Below are 21,655 nucleotides of genomic sequence, written 5' to 3'. Positions count from 1 at the left end.
ACTCACCCCTTGCCAATATATTCCATTTCAGTGTATTTCATCTTGGGATTTTCCACGTTCACCATTTTCCCTGAGGGAAACAAAATGCAAGATGCTCACTTTAAAGCATAGATCCCAGCTTCCAGGAGATACAAAAGGCAGCCCCAGTGTCTGGAGGCAGTCAGCTACTTGCAACAACAGCAACAACATCAACAGGACAGGCAGCCCTGCAGTGCAGATGGCTGGCACAGAGACTGATTGTGTAGAGCCCTTGGAAGAGTTCTCTTGACAGGAAACAAAGCACAGGGAGATGCATTCCCAGGAGAGGAGCACATCTTCTCCAGCTTTCAGCCAAAACATTGCCCAAACAATGCCTTTCCAATTGTAATCCAGAGCAGCTCATGCTATAACCAATGTCGACAGTGCTTTCAGCATCGGGACCCTCACCCTTCATGAGCAGGCTGAGCTCACAGACACCCATCTTGGAGCTAAGGAAGGTTCCAGCCCTGTCCCGCCAGCCCTCAGGGACAGGGCAGCGACCACAACAAGTCTGGCAAAGCCCAAGCATGAGTACTGACAAGCAATGGGAAGAAGTCACAGGCAGCCTGGGCCCCGTACAAAGTGTTGCCCCCATTCATGCCACAACAGGATGGGCTTTGAGATCAGACACACCGAGGTGCAGATCAATGCCATTTTTGTCCCAACAGGTGATGGTAGACACAGAATCCACTGGGCTCTCCACTGGGCTCTGCTCTCAGCCCCACCAGGTCTTATCTGAGAGTTCAGCACTGGCAGCTGTTACGGGCAAGAAGCAGATTCCTTGGGGTGTGCTGCAGAATCCCAGAGGACTTGATGTGTTTTCCTAGAGACGGATCTGAGCAGGGCTCGGGCCAATGGGTAGGATTCTAAGAGTCATGGGAAAGAGTGGGGAAGGTACGAAAAAGTGCCATGGATCTGAGGAATATACCATGGATGGGCTGGAGGCTGTCTCCTGAGAAATGCCTGCAGTACAGATTTATCTGATCGTGCCACTTCGATGTGTCTCTCTTGGACACATCTTTAGAAGCATAAAACTAGGATATGAAATACAGATTGTTATAAAAGTATCTGTTTTTTTCTTTGGGGGCACACGGGAAACACCTCCTGCTCTCTATTTCTCCTGCAACCTGATATTCTTTCACAGTATTTTTTATTGACAAAAATAGAGCATTCTCACGAAAAGAAACTGTATATGTAGTAGTGGCAACATAAAAATGTCATAAAAATGACATCAATAAGACATGTGGGGCAGAAGGGCTCCTTCAGGATGGAGATAAACCAACTCCACCAAAAAATAACCGCTACAAAGAAACAAACAAAACCAAAAAACCCAGCAAAAAGAAAACCAAAAAAACAACCCCATAAAAAAAATAAACAGGGAAAAAGCAAAAACTCCAAACCACCAGCCCCCTTAAAAAAAAATCCCCAACCAAAAAGACAAAACTATAAAACCAGTAAATTTTTCTGAAGATTTTTTGCTCTGATGACTGGTTGGAAGTCAGGAGTCTAAGGGGAAATTAGGAAGCTAAAAATTCTCTTTGGTTTGGCCACTAGCATGCAGGACTTGCCTAGCCTTCTGCTGATGCAAGAAAAATCCCTGCTTCAGCCTTTAGCCGAGAGGGAAGCTCAGGCAAACCCAGGCCAGTCCCAGCTACCTTCAGAGGCAGCAGGAACACCCAGAGCGCTCTCTCGCTGCCTCGGAGCACAGCACTTCCTCTGGGGAGTCCTAAATGGCCCTGTGACACCAAACTCAGGAGGAACATTTGGTACAGCTCTGCTGACACCTGCACACAATCCACTGACCCTCAGACAAGAAATACAGCAGACGTACAGAGCATACGCAGGTACTGCTCCTCAGTCTCCTGGTTCTCAGAAGCCACGTGGAGGGAGATGAAGGAGCTGAGAAGAAGGAGATCACCAAAGGCTGAGATTGAGTTCACAGGTTCCACATCATAGGTTCCTTTAAGTAATGCTGCTGTAGAGCGAGGATTGGGACCAGAGCCCGTGCAGACGTGCTGAAACTGCAACACTTTTCGAGGAGGGGGAAGTTCCAGTGGTCCAGGACAAATTTGGTGATCTTCACGGCCAGTGTGTTCTTGGAGGTCTTTGGAGGCTGCCTGGTGAGATATCAACACATGCACCTCAAGTCAAACAGAATATAGCAGTCAGAGACAACAGCTTATCCCTCTCAGACAAGAGTGACTGACTGTGAGGAAAGGGAAAGAACAGATTAACAAGGAATACAGACAGCTTGGAAAAGAATGGGGCCTCACAGATTCCTGGAAAACACAATCATCTTCTTGCAGCTTAGCAAAAGCCAAAAGAGACTGTACAAGTGAAGAAGTGCTCCAGAAAACTGCAGAACACTTCCACAAGCCAAAGACACTTGTCCACAATAGGAAAACAGACATAAAAAGCCCTTCCACCTGCAGCACTGCCATGTGTGCCCTTGGTCACGACGCTGCAGAAGCCCAGAGATCGACCTTCCCTGAGCCGAGCAGCCAGAAGCTCAGCCAGAGTCCCCAGACCTTCAGGGCCTCAAAGTGACAGGTCAAAGGCCAATTTCTAGCTGGAGGCCACTGCCTGCAGGAAATGGCTACGTCCCACAGGATTGCAGCACTCTGCATCCTCAGCAAGCAACATGCAAGTGCTGGCTGGTCAGAAACTTGCAGCTCTGCCTTGCACTGAAGACAGCACCACCCACAACTGGCACTTACTGGCTCAGAAGATTCAGGCTCTGCTCTGACCACTGATGGAGCCTCGCGGTCATGCTGCTCAATTTTCTCCTCTTTGGCTTCTTCTCCAGGAGCAGAGGGAGCCGGGGCAGACACTGCTGTTGCCTCTCTCAGCTGTAGCAAGAGAGAACCATGAGGGATGAGCCATTACCTCTCATTTATAAGAATCTTTCTTCTCCCATATAACACTAAATCTTCCGAGGAATATTAAGAAACTTTTATTGCAATGGGATTCTATGGTGGTCTCATGGTATTAAAATTGGCAGATCCATCTGTAATGCAAATTGCTCTGACGTAAATATTTCACCCTGCCTACTATGAGGTAGCAATGATCTACTTGTTTTTCTGATCTTTTGAATCTTGAAAGCTCTGAAATGCAAAAGCAAAACTTGCAGCTCTGCCTTGCACTAAAGACAGCACCACCCACAACTGGCACTTACTGGCTTCGAAGATTCAGGCTCTGCTCTGACCACTGATGGAGACTCGCGGTCATTCTGCTCAATTTGCTCCTCTTCATCTTCTCCAGGAGCAGAGGGAGCTGGGGCAGACACCGATGCTGGTTTTGTGCTCTGGGACAAGAGAGAAGCGTGTGGGACAATCTATTACCTATCACGTATAACTTCCTTCCTTCTCACATCTACGACCGTATCTTCCAAGGAGAAATCATAAAATTCCAGAGTAAAAAGATAGTAAAAGGATTCTAAGCCACACAGATCAAATTAAACCAGGCCAATTCAACAGAACTGCATATGGATATGAAGCTGATATTCCTCCCTGGCTGCCATCAGCAAGCAACATTGTCTCTGCAATGCAGAGTTTTAGCTTTTGAAAGCTCTGCAATGGAAAAGAAAGAAAGAGACAGCTACACCTTTGCTATTGCTGCTGCAGACATGGAAGCCTACAACTGGATCTGAATCCCATCCAGTGCTGGAAAAGGGCAGGAAACGTTTTGCAGAAGCATATTTGCTTGTTGGAAAATGAGAAAATCAACAGGACTTTTCCTCTACTAAACCAGCAAAACAAAAAAGCAACCAAACAACAAGCAGGGAGTGTCTCTGACACCAGCGTCTAAAGCACTTGGAGGCAGTGAGGGCATGTTTGGCAGGGGAACAGCCCTGGTGGTGAGCACTGTCACGTATGGAACCATGGAAGTTTGCCTGAATGTGCCTCAGGAGGCTCCCGTTGTCCAGGCTGAAACTGCCTCCGCACCTCCTCCTTGGCCTTGCCCTCCACAGCCCTCCCTAGCTCTCGTGTCCTTCTCTGCACATGCTCCAGCCCCTCAAGGACTTTCTGCTTCAGAGGGGCCCACAAGTGTTAATGCATAGAGAAAGGTAAAAATCTTTCTAAATTGTAAGATGTCTTTAGAATGTAGACATAATTTTGACTCCATAATAACTCCATCTCCTTCTCCTGCTCAGTGGATTTTTGGGAATCCAGGGCTTGGTATGTATTACTTGCTACTGCAACTAATGGAATAGATTTGCTTGGCAAGCCCAGTTGTGTCTTAGATTCTTTTGTGCATGAGTCTCCTCCTGAACCTGTGGCAATGACCACCAGGGACCTACAGGATACTCCTACCCCTATGCCAATAAATTCTGAGAAATTATTTAAATATGTCAAATAATTTGGAGTAATGTTTAGCCTGTGAATTTCAGCAAAGTATCGAATATGTCTTCATTCCATGGATACAAAGTAGTAAGTGAGATTGCTGGGTGTACAGGTGTCAGAGGAGTGATTCCCTAGGCACCGAATACTGAAATCAATGAATGCCTCCTTTGCAAGCCTGAGCTGGCTGCAGGGATCAGGCCCTGCTCTGTAACTTTCATTTTGGCCACTTCTGTGAACAGGTAAGAAAGGTCAAAATGAAACCTTTCCCAGCTATTTCCGTCTGCTTTATCTTTTTAGGCGCCAGAACTCTGGGTCACAGATGGCCTGGGTGTGTGCTGAGCAATGCAGCCCCCACAAAGTCCTTGGTTTCCCCACAAGTTGCCATGCCTTGTTCCCTGGTGTGCCCAGCTCTGACAGGAGCAAGAGTCTGCAGCGCCGTGCCCTGCTCAGCCAGGGCTGTCTGGCACAGAGCAGCAGCAGCGCCAGCACCTTTCAATCCACTCCTTCCTTATCTTCTCCTGGGACACAGAAGCCTCTGGAAATCAGCACCACCAGTCGTCTTCCAAGCTTGGAGCAGCTCCTGCTGGCAGGCAGATGCTGCCAGTTTGACTGCTTCCAAAGGGGAATAAAGGCCGAGATGTACATGCTCAGGAGCCCTGGGCATATCCAATAAACATGCAAATATGTGGGAGATTTGTCAGGAATTGTTTCAGCTGTTATGCCAACAGTGCCTTCTCTCCTGGTTCTGTGTGTTATAGATGAGTCATGTAACAGTTGGCTCTCACTGTTAAGAGGTAGATATTATGGGGATGTAAAAATGTATAGTGATGTTATTGTAATACATCCTCCCAGAGTCCTATTTCCCCTGCCCCTTGCAATAGCCTTGGTAGTCAGGGCTTGTGACCAGGAGGTGTGAGTGGCGTAGCAACACCTGACCTCCAATAAGAATGTAAGAAAGGAATCTCCACCAGTGGATGGCAAAACTTTGACAAAACTTTGGAGGGGTTAAGGGTATAAAAGGCAGAGCATCCATTCTATAGATGTGCTGCTTGTAATGGTCAGAGACTCCCAGTGCTGCAAATTTTCCTTATTCAGTCCTTTGTTAAGATTTAATAAACATTTAAATTTTTTAAAAGTAAGGGTTGTTTCTCAGAAGTGCAATGCTTTGGGCCATTTTCTTGGTCTGGTTTCCTTTGCTTGGGTCCCATCTGAGTACTCAGTTGGGGTACAGGCTATAGGTGTTTGGTGCACTTCTGGAGTTACTCTTGGATTCCTTGAACAACAGGGTTTGGCCACAAAGTGAATTTGTGCTGCTTTGTGACAGAGAAGAACTTCCCCGGTTATTTTGCGTTTGCTGTACGGAAGGGTGGTTATTGCTCTGCATAAATTCACAGGCCAATATAGAGTGCTTGCACTGTGATGTCAGGGCATGGTTGCCATGTGGTCATGGTGACAGCAGAAGGTTGTCTTGGTGCACGGAAGGCCTCAGTGTCAGAGCAACCCTAGGGCTTGCTCAGTGCAGGAGCATCCTCCTGGTTGAGGCGCTTGTCAGTGAGAGCTGCCCACTGACAAGAGCCTTGTTTTTTCTAGTGTTGGACAAATCTGCACAGCAGTGCTACAATGATTGAGCAACTTGCTGCTGCAGCTTTCACAGCTTATGGCGTTGTTTATTCTGGCTATTACCTCACTAACCTGGCACGTAAGTAGAGGTTTTCCCTGGGTGTACCCGAACCTGGCTTCTGTATGTCTTCCTGCTCTTTGTTAGTGCCTGAGTTATTTTAAAACAGAAAGAACACTAGGGTGCCACTGCTTTGGTAAAGCTCCTGTCAAGGCATTCAGGTACAAGGGGATTTCTGCAGCCACAGGGGCAGCATTTGCAAGGGAACCTGCAGGGGTTCTTTTCCCTCCACGGGAGAGTCTGAGGCAGCAGAGTCTGTCTTTTCCTCAGTTTGCTGGGACATGCAAGACAGCTTTGAAAATGTAAACTGGAGACCTTCTTGGAAGGCCTTCTAACAACTGTGCAGTATTTCCCAGAATTCAGGGAAAGCTTCTTTCTTTCTACATTTTGTCATGAAAGGATTTGACTGTCTAACTTGAGCCTTGACTGAGTGTTAAATAGTGATTCCCTTTGCAAGGAAGAGCAAACTCCAAAGCAGTGAGTGTCTGCTCCTGGAACTTGGAGCTGCTGCTGTGTTGTGTCACAATAGAGCCTGCCCCATCATAGTGGAATTTTGGAAAAGCTTTTCTGGGCAAATGTTTCCAGCAAGTTAATGAGAAGTTGTGCATGCATCTGATTAAAAAAAACCCTAGGTACCAGAAGGAGAGGATTTTTAAAAGAGGTGTTATGTGTTTGGTAGAACAGGAGCATTGAGTGTTAGAGAACAATTTGCATTTTCTTCATCATGTTTGTGTTCATTTAATGGCTAAACAGGCCAAAGGGTAGGCATGCCCAAGAATATTATCTGGATCTCTTGCTGGTTGTATGAATGAAATGTGTCTGCTGAAGGGATGTTGTGAAAGGGAAAACTCTCTGTTCGTGGTGCTTGTTCTGTGGGTTTCACCAGCCCAGACAATTTTCTCACAGCATCTGGTTCATTTTCCCTTGCCTACTACAGGTCACCTGAAGCATGTATTCAGCGGTGCTGGTCCTAAGGTGAGTAAGAAAGGAACATTTCATGTTTGTGCTGTTTGGCAATTGCAGAGTAAGCTGTGTGCTTAGCCAGAACCAGTAGGCTGTAGAGGGCCAGGCATGCAGGCTGAAAGAAAATCCATTTTCAGGCATTCCACAACAAATACAAAGGCATAGCTGGATATTTCCTAATTTCCAACTCAGAGCCTCGAAGACCTACAAACTCAGTTTTGCAGAGAGTTGAATAAGCCCATTTTAATGAAGTCACAGCAACTTAGATTCCTATCCTTATAAAACTTCATGATACTTCCTTAGAAGATGTGGTTGTAGAATTAGAAGGACAATTTAATGCGGTATTTGCAGTCAAACGGGCAATTTTGTGGCTGGGCAGCTGCGTGGGCCAAAGGAGCCCAGGGTGCTGGTCAAGAGCAGCTGAAGGTGGCCAGCGCCTGGCCAGGTAGCCAAGAAGGCCAAGGGCATCCTGGCCTGTGTCAGCAGCAGTGGGGCAGCAGGAGCAGGGCAGTGACCGTCCCCCTGGGCTGGGCAGCGCTGCGGCCAGAGCTGGGAGTGTGTGTCCACTTTCTGCCCGGTCGGTCTGCATCTCACAAAACAGGATGGGACCCGGACTGGTTGCAGACTTAGCATTTATTATGTCTGTATCCTCCAAGCAAAAAGCCAGAGACACAGAGAAATGAACATCCATGCAAATCTAGATCAAAGGCAAGATGGCAGTTGATGCAAAGCCTTTTTCTACATATTCTTTGAACCTATAACATAAAAGAAAAGGTGCAGAGTCATTATACCCTAACCAATAAGAAAAGGACCCATGTGGGTTTAACATTACCAGAAGGACTTCTATGAACCTCAAACGATATAGAGTAATTCATTATATAAGACTGAAACTTTTTCTATTTTTGCAAAGCATATATCTAGGACTTTTGACATCTCAAACTATCACTAAGTTCTTGTTCTTTCTTGCTCCTTATGATAAATAGAAATGAATTCACTTGGTTCTTATTTTCCTAGCTTCCCATGAGAAGGTTTTGAAATTTCCCAGCCTTTTTCAGCTTTATGTCTACTTTCTGGGGCCTTTTTGCACTTTCTAAAGTTTTTTACCTTTTATATATTCCTACAATTCCCCCTCTCTTTTTAAATAAACTATTTTTGACTTGTCACTTATTTATTACTTTGTGTTCCATAGCTTTACTACTGCATATATTTATTCATGTAGGAAAAAAGTTATAAACTTTTTACATGAAGGTACTTTTGTTTTTGTTTGTTTTAAGCTCTATAATTCTAAGTTAAACCATTCTTAATGTTGGGTAAAGTTAGGTTTAGTATCTGTATTAGGTTCTGATAAATTTTGACTTTTTTAAGGCCTCAATGTAAAGGTTAAATTTGTGAGTGACTTTAATTGTTTTTGCTGAGGTTTTGTGAATTGTCTGTAATTTTTTAAAATTTTTTTCTTTTGGAAAATAAAAACTTTTTTGATGAGTTTGTAATTTGTTGTGAATAATGAAGTGTATGTGGTATTAATATTAATATTCTAATAACAAGATTTTACTGAACTTGTAAAGTTCTTTTGATTAAGGAGTTAAGCTCTACTTCCTGAATAAATTGTTTAACTATGTTTCTTTATTTTTAATTGTAGATTGTAAAGTTTTTAAGTTTGTGTATATTTTTGTGAATGGATTTAGAATGATTAGACAAATTTATGTAGCACATTCTTTTGAATTCTTTTCAACTCTGTTTATGTGTTAGAAAAGAAAATTAACTGTTGTTTGATTTTGGAATTTGTTGGACACTGCTGATGTCAGTCTGCGTGTTACTGAGCGCACTGGATGTGGTATTTGTTTGTTTAGGTAATATTTAATCTTGTCTATTTGTCTTAATGTTTTTTCTGAAGCAATTGTAGGTAAGAAGAAGCTTGTTGAAATATTTTGTGGTTTTTTTTGAAAGACTGAAATTACTGCTGTAATTTTTTGGGTATATATGAATAGATCTTTTGTCTTTTCTTGTCTTTTTTGAAACTGTTTTAGTACTAGGTGTTATTACAGTGAGTGTGCTAATGTTACATGGTTTGTCTTTAGGGTATGATAGAATGTTTTGCTATGTTTTATTTCTACAAATGAACTAATAACATTTTGGTAATTTCCGTGGATATTTGTTAACTTTAGATTTTTATCTACAGTGTATGAGTAATTGCACTAAAGCCTTAAATTTTTGTATTCATAGTAAGAGTGAATAGCACTGTATTTTGGAGAATTATTTTTTTTCTAATTGTTTCTTGAAAATGTGACACGGAAATTTATTGCTAAGGAACTACGGATCTTTAATTCTTGGGGTTCTGAACTTGTTTTGAGGAGTTGTTTGGTCTAGAGGCTTTAATCCCTTGTGCGATTGTTTCTATTAGTAATTTCACTTAGCTTGTTGTTAAATCACTTTTTTGTTAAAAGATCATGTTATATAGGTATTGGCTAATTTTTAGTGGTACACTAACTAAACAGGTTGAAAAAGGCTTTTTTGGATTTGAGTGAGACATACATATGGTATCTGATCTTGTAGCTTTGGTTAATGTGACTTAGACATTTGGTTTTGGTGTTGTATAGGAAAATTTGCATGATAAAAAGTAAGCAAAGTTAGAAAATACAAAGTGAACTGATTTTCTTTCATATCTTTTTTGTTGAGTTACTCTTTGTTAAAAGAATTTTCGATAATATTTTAACTTTTAAACTGCATTTTTTGGAGAGTTTAGAATATTAATTTTTTAGAATCTAATGATAAGAAATCTTTCTTTTCATGTTTTTGTTAAAAGAGCTCTACGAAACAAGCTCTACACATGTATCATTATCATTAGATTGAAGTTTGCAGATTCTACAGGTGACATAGGAACGCTGGGCGTGACTTGTAGTCTCTGTTTAGCTTACGTTTGTGTGATTGCTTTTTTACTTTTGGGTTTGTTAGTGTGTTTTGGTGTGTTGTATGGTTTGATGCTCTTTATTGGAATTCACTTTGCTTTTCTAGTACTTGGAGAAATACAAGTATACTCTTTGCTTTAAGTTATTAATTGGCGAGGACTTTTAATTTGTCTTCTTTCAGGTCTTTTAATTAAAACAAGAGAATTTTTTTTTAGTTTTGTTTGTGTGTTATTTGTAAAATGCTTAAGAATTGGTGGATCTGGTTCTGCAAAAGAACTGTTTAAAAAATTATAAACATATAAAGCTTGACTCAATTTTATCTGTAGTATTACTTCTGCTCCCCTCTTCTGTTGATCTAAATGTGTTTTAATATGTGATATGTCTTTTTAACAGTTGTTTGATTTGTGGGAGAGTGGGGAATACTACAGGTGTGATGAACATTTTAATTTATTAGGAATGTTGTTACTTTTTGAGATAGATATGTGGGGCTATTGTTTGTTTTCATTTCCTGGAGTACACTTAATGAAGTAAATGTTTGTAAAAAATGTTGATAGGTACGATTACTTGTTCTCTTGTGTGGATAGAGGTAAAAACTGTACTTGATAGTGAATCTACTGAAACATGAATATTTTTAAATCTCCCCAAAGAAGGGTATTTAGTGATGTTTGTTATAATTGTACTCTTTATAAACTTTGTGGATTAACAGTTCCTGTAGAAACAGGGGTTTGCACAAGGTGACAATCAGGGTAACTGTTAATAATAGCTTTAGCTTGGGATTTAGAGATACAAAACGTCTGTACAAGTACTTGTGTATATTGAGGAAAAAGGTATGACTCAATTTTGCATGCTGAAAAATGTTTGCTAATGTGTTTGAGATAACTATGGCCAGTTTTTTTGTTCTTGTATTTCTTTTTGCTAAACATCTTGGAAAAGATGAATGAGTTGTAATATGAGAAATAAAATATAGGTTAGTTCTGTGTTGTAAATTTTTATGAAGACATGAGAGCTAGCAATATAAATTATTATTACTAATATTTTTTAAAACAATATTTTTACCTACATTAGTAACAGAGGTAGAATCTGTAATTAAACTGAAAGGCTTTGAAAATAGCTGAAGAGCTTTAACAACAGCAGCTATTTTAACTACTTGAGGAGAACTTTCAACTATTTGGATATTTGATTTCTAATTTTTTGTAGTTTGATTTAACTATACAATTACTGATTTATGTGTTTTTCTTGACTTATTAGCGAAGAGCGTTGTATTACTTAAAGGCCCTTCACTTAGCAAGGGCTATTTTTTGAAACTCAATTTTGTTTGTAATAATTTGTGACTTGGATAATGAATAGCACAAACACTTGCAAAATTTAAGAATGCATTTTGTAAATCATCTGAATTTTGTAATGCCTAATCGAAATAATCTTTATTTAAAGGTAATTAAAGAACTGTAAAATCTTTACCTATTAAGGTTAATATTCTTGCTTTGGCCTTAATTACAATTTGTGCTACTATCTCTAGGGTTGTAGAAATTGTTTTTGGAGACTTGTAGGGAAGAAAAACTTATTATTCTACTATTAATAATGGATCTTTCTCAGATGGATCTCATGGAAAAATGAGGCTATAAAGTTGTAGCTTCTGTCTCAAAGCAGTCAGGAAGAAAGGTTTCTTGGGAGCATAATGATGGGCTTGTCTTCTTTGGAAAGTTTTTGTGACTTTTTATGGTGAGTTGAGCTTCAGGTGTTAAAATCTTGGGAGATTTAATGTCACAGTTTTCTCTCAGTAGATCAAAAAGTGGAGCAAGTTCATCGTTGGCAATTTTCAAAATAGGTTTCATCTAGTTCATTTCTCTTAAAAGTTGCTGTAAATCTTGCAAAGTGTTGATGTTGACTTGAAGGTGTATCTTTTGTAGTGAAATTGTTTGTTTTGCTATCTTCTATCTTAGATATTTTTAGAGTGGGATTTCTTGTATCTTAGATGTAGAAATTCTAGTTCAGTCTTTTGGATTTCAGTGACAGCACTGTCACGAGTTTGTTTCATCTTTGTCTGTGTCAGTGCTGCAATGAGGAGATCATCTATGTAGTGTAGAATCGTGGATTGTGGATGCTTCTGTCAAGTTGGGCACAGTACTTGTGTGACAAAATATTGTTAAATTGTTAGAGAAGTCTTCATCCCTTGTGGTAAAGATTTCTAGTGCTATCTTTGCATTGGCTTTCTTTGATTGATGACTGGAACTGAGAAGGCAAATCTTGGGGCGTCTTCAGGATGAAGTGGTGGTATGTTGAAGAAACAGTCCTTTATAGCGATAATGACAAGAGGCCAGTTTCTAGAAATTATTGATAGAGAGGGACGTGCAGCAGCTGTCTTCCTTTCAGGACTTGGAATAGTAATTATGGATTCACTTTGTAAGCAAACAGTAGTTCTTCTGATCCTTGTGAGTGTTCTCATAGGTGATACTAAGTGTTAGCTACTGGGCTAAAACAGGAGAGAAATTACAGAGACATCTGCACCGTATCTGGTATGCCTGTAACATAAATTGTTCTACCACGATGAGTTAGGGCACAAGTCAGTTCTGGTTGGTTTAGAACATACTTCTAAGTATGTTCTACTTAGAAGACACCTAGCATTGGAGTAGAAATCACATCTGGAACACCTTGGTACACCGTTTGATTGGTTAACAAAGCATCTTGTTGAGATACATTTTGTTTGAGTATGTCTATAGGTAAAGCAATTGTAAAAGCAAGAGGTGTCTTAGGTTGAATTATTGTTGGGGCTTTGAGGAGAAGAGCTAAAACTATTAGCTCTTCATTGTAGTTTACTGAAATGATAACTGGAAAAATTAATAGTCCAAGACTTGTATTGTTGTCTTAACCTATAAGAATTTAAAATTCTTGTCTTTGTTGTGATTTCTTAATCACACCTGTAGGTATACATTCGTAACAGAATTTTTTTAAAAACCGTATTAATTTTGAGTTGGCCAAGTCCAGTTTTGTCCTTGGAGGTAATAAGAAGGAACATCTTGTGGTACTGGTGGTAAAGGTGTTTGGCTTTGAGGTCTCCTAGTTAAGGCTAAGGGGGCAAAATTCCCTGGATTCTGGGTTACTAATGCTTGTTTCACTGCGTGGTGGGTCGCGCTTTGCTTGGAGTTTAACGGTAGGGGATTACTATCTATATCAAATTTAGAATGACAATTTTTTGCATAATGTTTCCCTTTTTGATATTGAGGACTAAGAGAAGGTATTCTTCAGATTTTATTATTGGATCAAGGTAAGTCTTTATCACATGACTAGTCTTCTCACATCTGAAGCACAACTTTTTAGTAGAATTTCATTGAACAGCAGCAAGAGTTTTTTCAAAAAGTTTTATTTGTTCTTCCATTGCTTTTTAAACTTTGTTTTTTAGTGAATCATGAGATTTAGTAATTTGCTCTCTAAAGGCACTAGCTTGTGCTGTAGCAAGATACCTTGGAATGCTAATTTTACTGTAAGTTGAAAGCATTTGAGTAACAGTTGGAGGCTGTTTGGGTAATGTAGAAATAATTTTTTTGCAATCATCATTTGCATTTACAAATGCTAGGTTTTGGAGAATATAAGAATGAGCTGCTTTATCAGGGCGTTGTTATTCAACAGCTTGTGTTAACTTAATTAAAAATGTACGATATGATTCATTTGTTCTTTGTGTCATGGTCGAATATGCTTTAAGAGGAGTACCTGTTGATTTGACAGAAATGAAAGTTTTTCTTGCAGCTTGTTTAATATCTCTCAGCACTGACCTAGGAAAAAAGTTTCTGTGTCTGGTTTATCATATGGCAGTTTGCTAGACAATTTAGCTTCTGAAAATGTTTCATATGTACTACTAACATATTTTTCCCTTAAAACCTTAGTAAGTATTTTCTGCTGGAGTTTTCATAAATAACATAAATTGTGAATTAGTTAAAATCAGTCTTGCCACAATGCGATAATCAGTTGGCATGAGTTCATAAGAGTAAAAAAAATACTTTTTAACACATAATTAAAAATAAAGAGAGTTAATTCTGCTTTCTTTCAAAGTTTGATTTCACTCTTTGATGTTCTTGTCATGGTTTGACACTGGCACAATGCCAGTGCCCCCATGAAAATTCAATCTCTCAATTGAATGCTGTAATGCAATCGAGGACAGAGCAAAGCAAGCCAAAGCTTTTTAACAAGGAAAAAACTTTATCAAGCTACTACTATAAAAGGGAAAAAAAAGAGAGAAAAAAACCACACAAAGATCAAAATGAAAACCTTGCAAAGTATTCTTCCTCCCACCACCAACTCCAACAAACCACAGTGAGACACAATCTGGACCCCAATCAGGTTTCCACCCTGCAGACAATCGATACTCAGTCCATCAAGGGAGAACAGGAGTCTCCTCTGTGCCACAGACCCCCCCAAGAAACACACTGCCACATCCTGTGTTTCCATGTCACACATGGCACCGCCCGGAGAAAAAGTTTGCCATGGTGACCCTGCTCCTTTCCATGCACAGTGCTCTCACCACCAATGCCTGGATGGACCGACTGCTTTTAGGATTTTTTCTTTCAAGGATGCTTTCCAAGAGGGGGAAAACAACAGCTCAGTTTTTTCATTTTTTGGGACGACAGTTCCCCCCATTTTCCCCTGGGGCCGAGGGTACAAGAACAGAGATCTTCCACTCTTCTTCTTTGAGGTCAGGGGACACCACCACAAACCCCCTAACTCTTCTCTGTTTGCTCCACTTCTGTCTTTTCCCAGCTGAAGCAGGTCTCTTGGCTCACTGGCATCCTCCTAAAATACAGTCTCTCTTGAAAGAGAAAAATCGGTTCAGTCTATGGCCAACAAGGAAAAGTCCAGCCATAAAAAACACTCCTCATCTCCTCCCACCTAGAATTCCTCCTTCTAACATCCCAGGGTCCAAGCTGTCTCTCTTCCTCTCTTTCAAACCGAGGAGGAGTGAAATTTCACCAAGCTTTCATTTCTCAAGGAAGGGTTAAAAGTCCTGACTCCCAGGGCTGGCTCGATGCTCAGGCTCTGGCTCCCACAGGCAGCTGGGCACCTTGCGGCCCCCTCGCTCTTCTCCTTTCCTGCGGCGTACTGCTGATGCTGATAAAACCACCGCTGTCTCTTCACTCTCTCTCTCTCTCTCTCGACTCTGGGGGGAAATGGAGACATCCCAGATTTCTCCACCCTTCTACCTGCAGTGGCCAGCCCAGTTCCAGTCCCTCCACCCCTGGGCCCACCTCAGTCAGGCCATGGGCCTCCCCCTCCCCACCCAGCCACGGCCGGGCAGGGGAGAGTCCTGCACTGCACGCTGACCGGAACCAAAGAGAGCCAGTTCTCCTGGGAATTCTGATTTTAACCCCTCTGTGTTCTCAGAGGCGTGTCCACCTTCAATTGGTCAATATCCAAATTGACCTCTGCCTTCCGAGAAAATTCTTTTTCCATGTCAAAAAACAAGAGTTATAATGTGAGAGTGATTAATACATAGGCCTACTATTATCCCTCCCATAAGAGACTGGCATGGATAAAATTTGTTCGTTTAAAAACTTAAAACCTCTTTTTTTTCCAAAAGATATAACCCTATTTTTTTCTAATCAGATGTTGCTACATCATGTTCTGAACTAGGCAGATTATTGTTGTAGCAACTGAGCTCTGAGAGAAATCTGTCTTGGTTTCTAGACACAGTTCTGGGCTTTCTGCTGAAAGAAGTCTCAGCTTGGTTCCTTACTAAATTCTTACTATAGCAACTCGCAGTCTCAGCTTTATAAATTTTAATTTTCCTTAATGATTTAGATCCCGATTTTATGGTCCTGATTGTGCTTATTAATTTCAAATTTCCCAACATTTCCCAAAATTATGTCTACATTCTAAAGTCATCTTACACTTTAGAAAGATTTTTATCTTTTTATTAACGTAAACACTTGTGAGCCCATCTGAAGCAGAAAGCCCTGGAGGGGCTGGAGCATGTGCAGAGAAGGACACAAGAGCTGGGGAATGCTGTGGAGCACAAGGCCAAGGAGGAGGTGCTGAGGAAGCTTTAGGGTGGAAAACGGGAGCCTCTAGAGGGACAATCAGGCAAACTTCCATGGTTCCATAGGTGACAGTGCTCACCACCAGGGCTGTTCCCCTGCCAAACATGCCCTCACTGCATCCCAGTGCTTTAGACACTGGTGTCAGAGACACTCCCTGCTTGTTGCTGGTTGCATTTTTGTTTTGCTGGTTTAGTAGAGAAAAAGTCCTGTTGATTTTCTCATTTTCCAACAAGCAAATATGCTTCTGCACAACGTTTCCTGCCCTTTTCCAGCACTGGATGAGATTCAGATCCAGTTGTAGGCTTCCATGTCTGCAGCAGCAATAGCAAAGGTGTAGCTGTCTCTTTCTTTCTTTTCCATTGCAGAGCTTTCAAAAGTTAAAACTCTGCATTGCAGAGACAATGTTGCTTGCTGATGGCAGCCAGGGAGGAATATCAGCTTCATATCCATATGCAGTTCTGTTGAATTGGCCTGGTTTAATTTGATCTGTGTGGCTTAGAATGCTTTTACTATCCTTTTACTCTGGAATTTTATGATTTCTCCTTGGAAGATACGGTCGTAGATGTGAGAAGGAAGGAGGTTATTTGTGATAGGTAATAGCTTGTCCCACACTCTTCTCTCTTGTCCCAGAGCACAAAACCAGCATCGGTGTCTGCCCCAGCTCCCTCTGCTCCTGGAGAAGATGAAGAGGAGCAAATTGAGCAGAATGACCGCGAGTCTCCATCAGTGGTCAGAGCAGAGCCTGAATCTTCTGAGCCAGTAAGTGCCAGTTGTGGGTGGTGCTGTCTTTAGTGCAAGGCAGAGCTGCAAGTTTTGCTTTTGCATTTCAGAGCTTTCAAGATTCAAAAGATCAGAAAAACAAGTAGATCATTGCTACCTCATAGTAGGCAGGGTGGAATATTTACGTCAGAGCAATTTGCATTACAGATGGATCTGCCAATTTTAATACCATGAGACCACCATAGAATCCCATTGCAATAAAAGTTTCTTAATATTCCTCGGAAGATTTAGTGTTATATGGGAGAAGAAAGATTCTTATAAATGAGAGGTAATGGCTCATCCCTCATGGTTCTCTCTTGCTACAGCTGAGAGAGGCAACAGCAGTGTCTGCCCCGGCTCCCTCTGCTCCTGGAGAAGAAGCCAAAGAGGAGCAAATTGAGCAGCATGACCGCGAGGCTCTATCAGTGGTCACAGCAGAGCCTGACACTTCTGTAAGTGCCAGTTGTGGGTGGTGCTGTCTATCGTGCAACACAGAGCAGCAAGATTTCCTTTTGTTTTCAGAGCTTTCAAGAATTAAAATGTCAGTTACAAAGAGATCATTGCTCCATGATAGTAGGGAGGGTGGAATATTTATTTCAGAGGAATTTGCATTACAGGTGGATTAGCCAATTTTAATGCCATAAGAGCGCATTGGAATCCCATTGCAATTAAAGTTTCCCAATTTTCCTTGGAAGAAATGGTGGTAGATGTGAGAATATAGAAGGTTATAAATTATAGGTAACGGCCCGTCCCTAATAATTCTTTCTTGTCACAGATGACAGAGGAAAGAGCAGTGTCTGCCCCAGCTCCCTCTCCTCCTGGAGAAGAAGCCAAAGAGGAGCAAATTGAGGAGTATGACTGCAAGGCTCCATCAGTGGTCACAGCAGAGCCTGAATTTTCTGAGCCAGTAAGTGCCAGTTGTGGGTGGTGCTGTCTTTAGTGCAAGGCAGAGCTGCAAGTTTCTGACCAGCCAGCTCTTGCTGCTGCTTGGCTGAGGATGCTGAGTGCTGGAGTCCTGCCAGGACCCGGCAATTTCCTGCAGGCAGTGACCACCAGCCAGAAATTGGCCTTGGACCTGTCATGTTGAGGCACCAAAGCCTGTTTGCCTCAGGGTGAGCATCTGTCTGCTCGGCTCAGTGAAGCTCTGTCTCTTGGTTTTTGAAGTGCTGTTGCCAAGTGCACATGAGGTGGTGCTGGAGCTTCATTTGTTTGCTTTGTTTGCTTTCTCTTTGTGGAAACACGTGTTTGGCTGGTGAAATTGCTCTTCAGCTTTCTTGAGAATTTATTCAGTTCTACAAAGTGTGTGGCCCAGCTGTCTTGTGACTTTTAATAAGATGGAAGGAGACGAGTGTGTTGTCCATGAATCTGTGGGGAACAAGACCTGTGGCCACAGAAACAAAGTGTGTAGATGTGAAGCCCTGTTGTGAGGCAAAAAGCTCAAGGAGCAAGGTTCTGTAGATGCATTTTTAGGGTTACAGTGCAGCTTTGGAAATGGCATTGGAGCCTGGAGGCGGGGGTGAAGCTGCAAGTCCTTGACTGGTGTCTTGTTGCTGAGAAGAGGCAGGACATCTTGGAACAGGGGACGCTGTATTTGAAGTCAAAGGGGCAATTTTGTGGTGAGGGACCTGAGTAGGCTAAAAGGACCCAGTGGTGCCAGTCAAGAGCAGCTGAATGTGGGCCAGCGCTTGGCCACATAGCCAAGAAGGCCAAGGCCATCCTGGCCTGTATCAGCAGCAGTGGGGCAGCAGGAGCAGGGCAGTGGCCGTCCCCCTGGGCTGGGCAGCGCTGCGGCCAGAGCTGGGAGTGTGTGTCCACTTGTTGGCCCCTCTGAAGCAGAAAGTCCTTGAGGGGCTGGAGCGTGTGCAGAGAAGGACACGAGAGCTAGGGAGGGGTTTCAGCCTGGACAACGGGAGCCTCCTGAGGGACCTTCAGGCACACTTCCATAGATCCATATGTGACAGTGCTCACCACCAGGGCCCTCACTGCCTCCAAGTGCTTTAGCCACCTGAGGAGGGGACGCTTTTGTCTTGTGGCTTGTTGGCTTGCTAGGAGGTGAAGCCCTGCCCATTTTCTCTCTTTTACAATTAAGCACAGATGCTTCTGCACAAACGTTCCTGCCCTTTTCACGCACTGGATGGCATTCTGATCCAGTTTGACTTTTCCATATCTGCCGCAGCAATAGCAATGGCCTTGCTGGCTATTTCCTCTTTTTCCATTTCAGGGCAATAAATAAAAGAGCTCAAAGCTCCATTGTTGTGCAGGGGCACCATTGCTTGCTGATGGCAGCCAGGGAGGACTATCAAATTCATAGAGTGCATCAAATAGAGTTCTCTTGAGTTGGCCCATTTTCATCTGGTTGGAGTGACTTAGAATCCCATTGCTAACAAAGTTGAGGATTTCTCCTTTGAAAAGGTGGTTGTGGATCTGAGGAGAAACGAGGTCATAAATGAGAGGTAACGGCCTGTCCCTCATGCTTCTCTCTTGCCGCAGATGGCAGAAGGAACAGCGGTCTCTGCCCCGGCTCCCTCTGCTCCTGGAGAAGGAGCCAAAAAGGAGCAAAAGGAGCAAGATGACCACAAGCCTGCAGCTGTGGCCGATCGATCCAAGACAGTAAGTGCCAGTTGTGGGTGGTGCTGTCTTTAGTGCAAGGCAGAGCTGCAAGTTTCTGACCAGCCAGCACTTGCATGTTGCTTGCTGAGGATGCCGAGTGCTGCAATCCTGTGGGACGTAGCCATTTCCTGCAGGCAGTGGCCCCCAGCTAGAAATTGGCCTTTGACCTGTCACTTTGAGGCCCTGAAGGTCTGGGGACTCTGGCTGAGCTTCTGGCTGCTCGGCTCAGGGAAGGTCGATCTCTGGGCTTCTGCAGCGTCGTGGCCAAGGGCACACGTGGCAGTGCTGCAGGTGGCAGGGCTTTTTTTGTCTGTTTTCCCTTTGTGGAAAGGTGTGTTTGGTTTGTGGAAGTGTTCTGCAGTTTTCTGGAGCACTTCTTCACTTGTACAGTCTCTTTTGGCTTTTGCTAAGCTGCAAGGAGATGATTGAGTTGTCTAGGAATCTGTGGGTGCCATTCTTGTTGAGTGTGGCCAAAGAAACCAAGTGCCTCGTTGGGAAGACTTCTTGTGTGGCAGAAAGAAGAAGCGGCAAGTTTCTGTGGACGCCTTTTGCGATGAAGCCTGCAGCTTTGGAAATGGCATTAGGGCCTAGGGTGGGGGTGAAGCTGCAAGTCCTTGACTGCTGTCTTGTTTGGCTGAGAAGAGGCAGGACATCTTGGAACCGGGGATGCTGTATTTGAAGTCAAAGGGGCAATTTTGTGGTGAGGGACCTGAGTAGGCTAAAAGGACCCAGTGGTGCCAGTCAAGAGCAGCTGAATGTGGGCCAGCACTTGGCCACATAGCCAAGAAGGCCAAGGCCATCCTGGCCTGTGTCAGCAGCAGTGGGGCAGCAGGAGCAGGGCAGTGGCCGTCCCCCTGGGCTGGGCAGCGCTGCGGCCAGAGCTGGGAGTGTGTGTCCACTTGTTGGCCCCTCTGAAGCTGAAAGTCCTTGAGGGGCTGGAGCGTGTGCAGAGAAGGACACGAGAGCTAGGGAGGGGTTTCAGCCTGGACAACGGGAGCCTCCTGAGGGACCTTCAGGCACACTTCCATAGATCCATATGTGACAGTGCTCACCACCAGGGCTGTTTCCCTTCCAAACATGCCCTCACTGCCTCCAAGAGCTTTAGCCACCTGAGGAGGGGACGCTTTTGTCTTGTGGCTTGTTGGCTTGCTAGGAGGTGAAGCCCTGCCCATTTTCTCTCTTTTACAACAAGCACAGATGCTTCTGCACAAACGTTCCTGCCCTTTTCACGCACTGGATGGCATTCTGATCCAGTTTGACTTTTCCATATCTGCCGCAGCAATAGCAATGGCCTTGCTGGCTATTTCCTCCTTTTCCATTTCAGGGCAATAAATAAAAGAGCTCAAAGCTCCATTGTTGTGCAGGGGCACCATTGCTTGCTGATGGCAGCCAGGGAGGACTATCAAATTCATAGAGTGCATCAAATAGAGTTCTCTTGAGTTGGCCCATTTTCATCTGGTTGGAGTGACTTAGAATCCCATTGCTAACAAAGTTGAGGATTTCTCCTTTGAAAAGGTGGTTGTGGATCTGAGGAGAAACGAGGTCATAAATGAGAGGTAACGGCCTGTCCCTCATGCTTCTCTCTTGCCGCAGATGGCAGAAGGAACAGCGGTCTCTGCCCCGGCTCCCTCTTCTCCTGGAGAAGGAGCCAAAAAGGAGCAAAAGGAGCAAGATGACCACAAGCCTGCAGCTGTGGCCGATCGATCCAAGACAGTAAGTGCCAGTTGTGGGTGGTGCTGTCTTTAGTGCAAGGCAGAGCTGCAAGTTTCTGAGCAGCCAGCACTTGCATGTTGCTTGCTGAGGATGCCGAGTGCTGCAATCCTGTGGGACGTAGCCATTTCCTGCAGGCAGTGGCCTCCAGCTAGAAATTGGCCTTTGACCTGTCACTTTGAGGCCCTGAAGGTCTGGGGACTCTGGCTGAGCTTCTGGCTGCTCGGCTCAGGGAAGGTCGATCTCTGGGCTTCTGCAGCGTCGTGGCCAAGGGCACACGTGGCAGTGCTGCAGGTGGCAGGGCTTTTTTTGTCTGTTTTCCCTTTGTGGAAAGGTGTGTTTGGTTTGTGGAAGTGTTCTGCAGTTTTCTGGAGCACTTCTTCACTTGTACAGTCTCTTTTGGCTTTTGCTAAGCTGCAAGGAGATGATTGAGTTGTCTAGGAATCTGTGGGTGCCATTCTTGTTGAGTGTGGCCAAAGAAACCAAGTGCCTCATTGGGAAGACTTCTTGTGTGGCAGAAAGAAGAAGCGGCAAGTTTCTGTGGACGCCTTTTGCGATGAAGCCTGCAGCTTTGGAAATGGCATTAGGGCCTAGGGTGGGGGTGAAGCTGCAAGTCCTTGACTGCTGTCTTGTTTGGCTGAG

This window comes from Lonchura striata, chromosome Z (genome assembly GCF_046129695.1).
Source record: "Lonchura striata isolate bLonStr1 chromosome Z, bLonStr1.mat, whole genome shotgun sequence".
NCBI lineage: Eukaryota > Metazoa > Chordata > Aves > Passeriformes > Estrildidae > Lonchura > Lonchura striata.
This window is presented reverse-complemented; position numbering follows the sequence as displayed.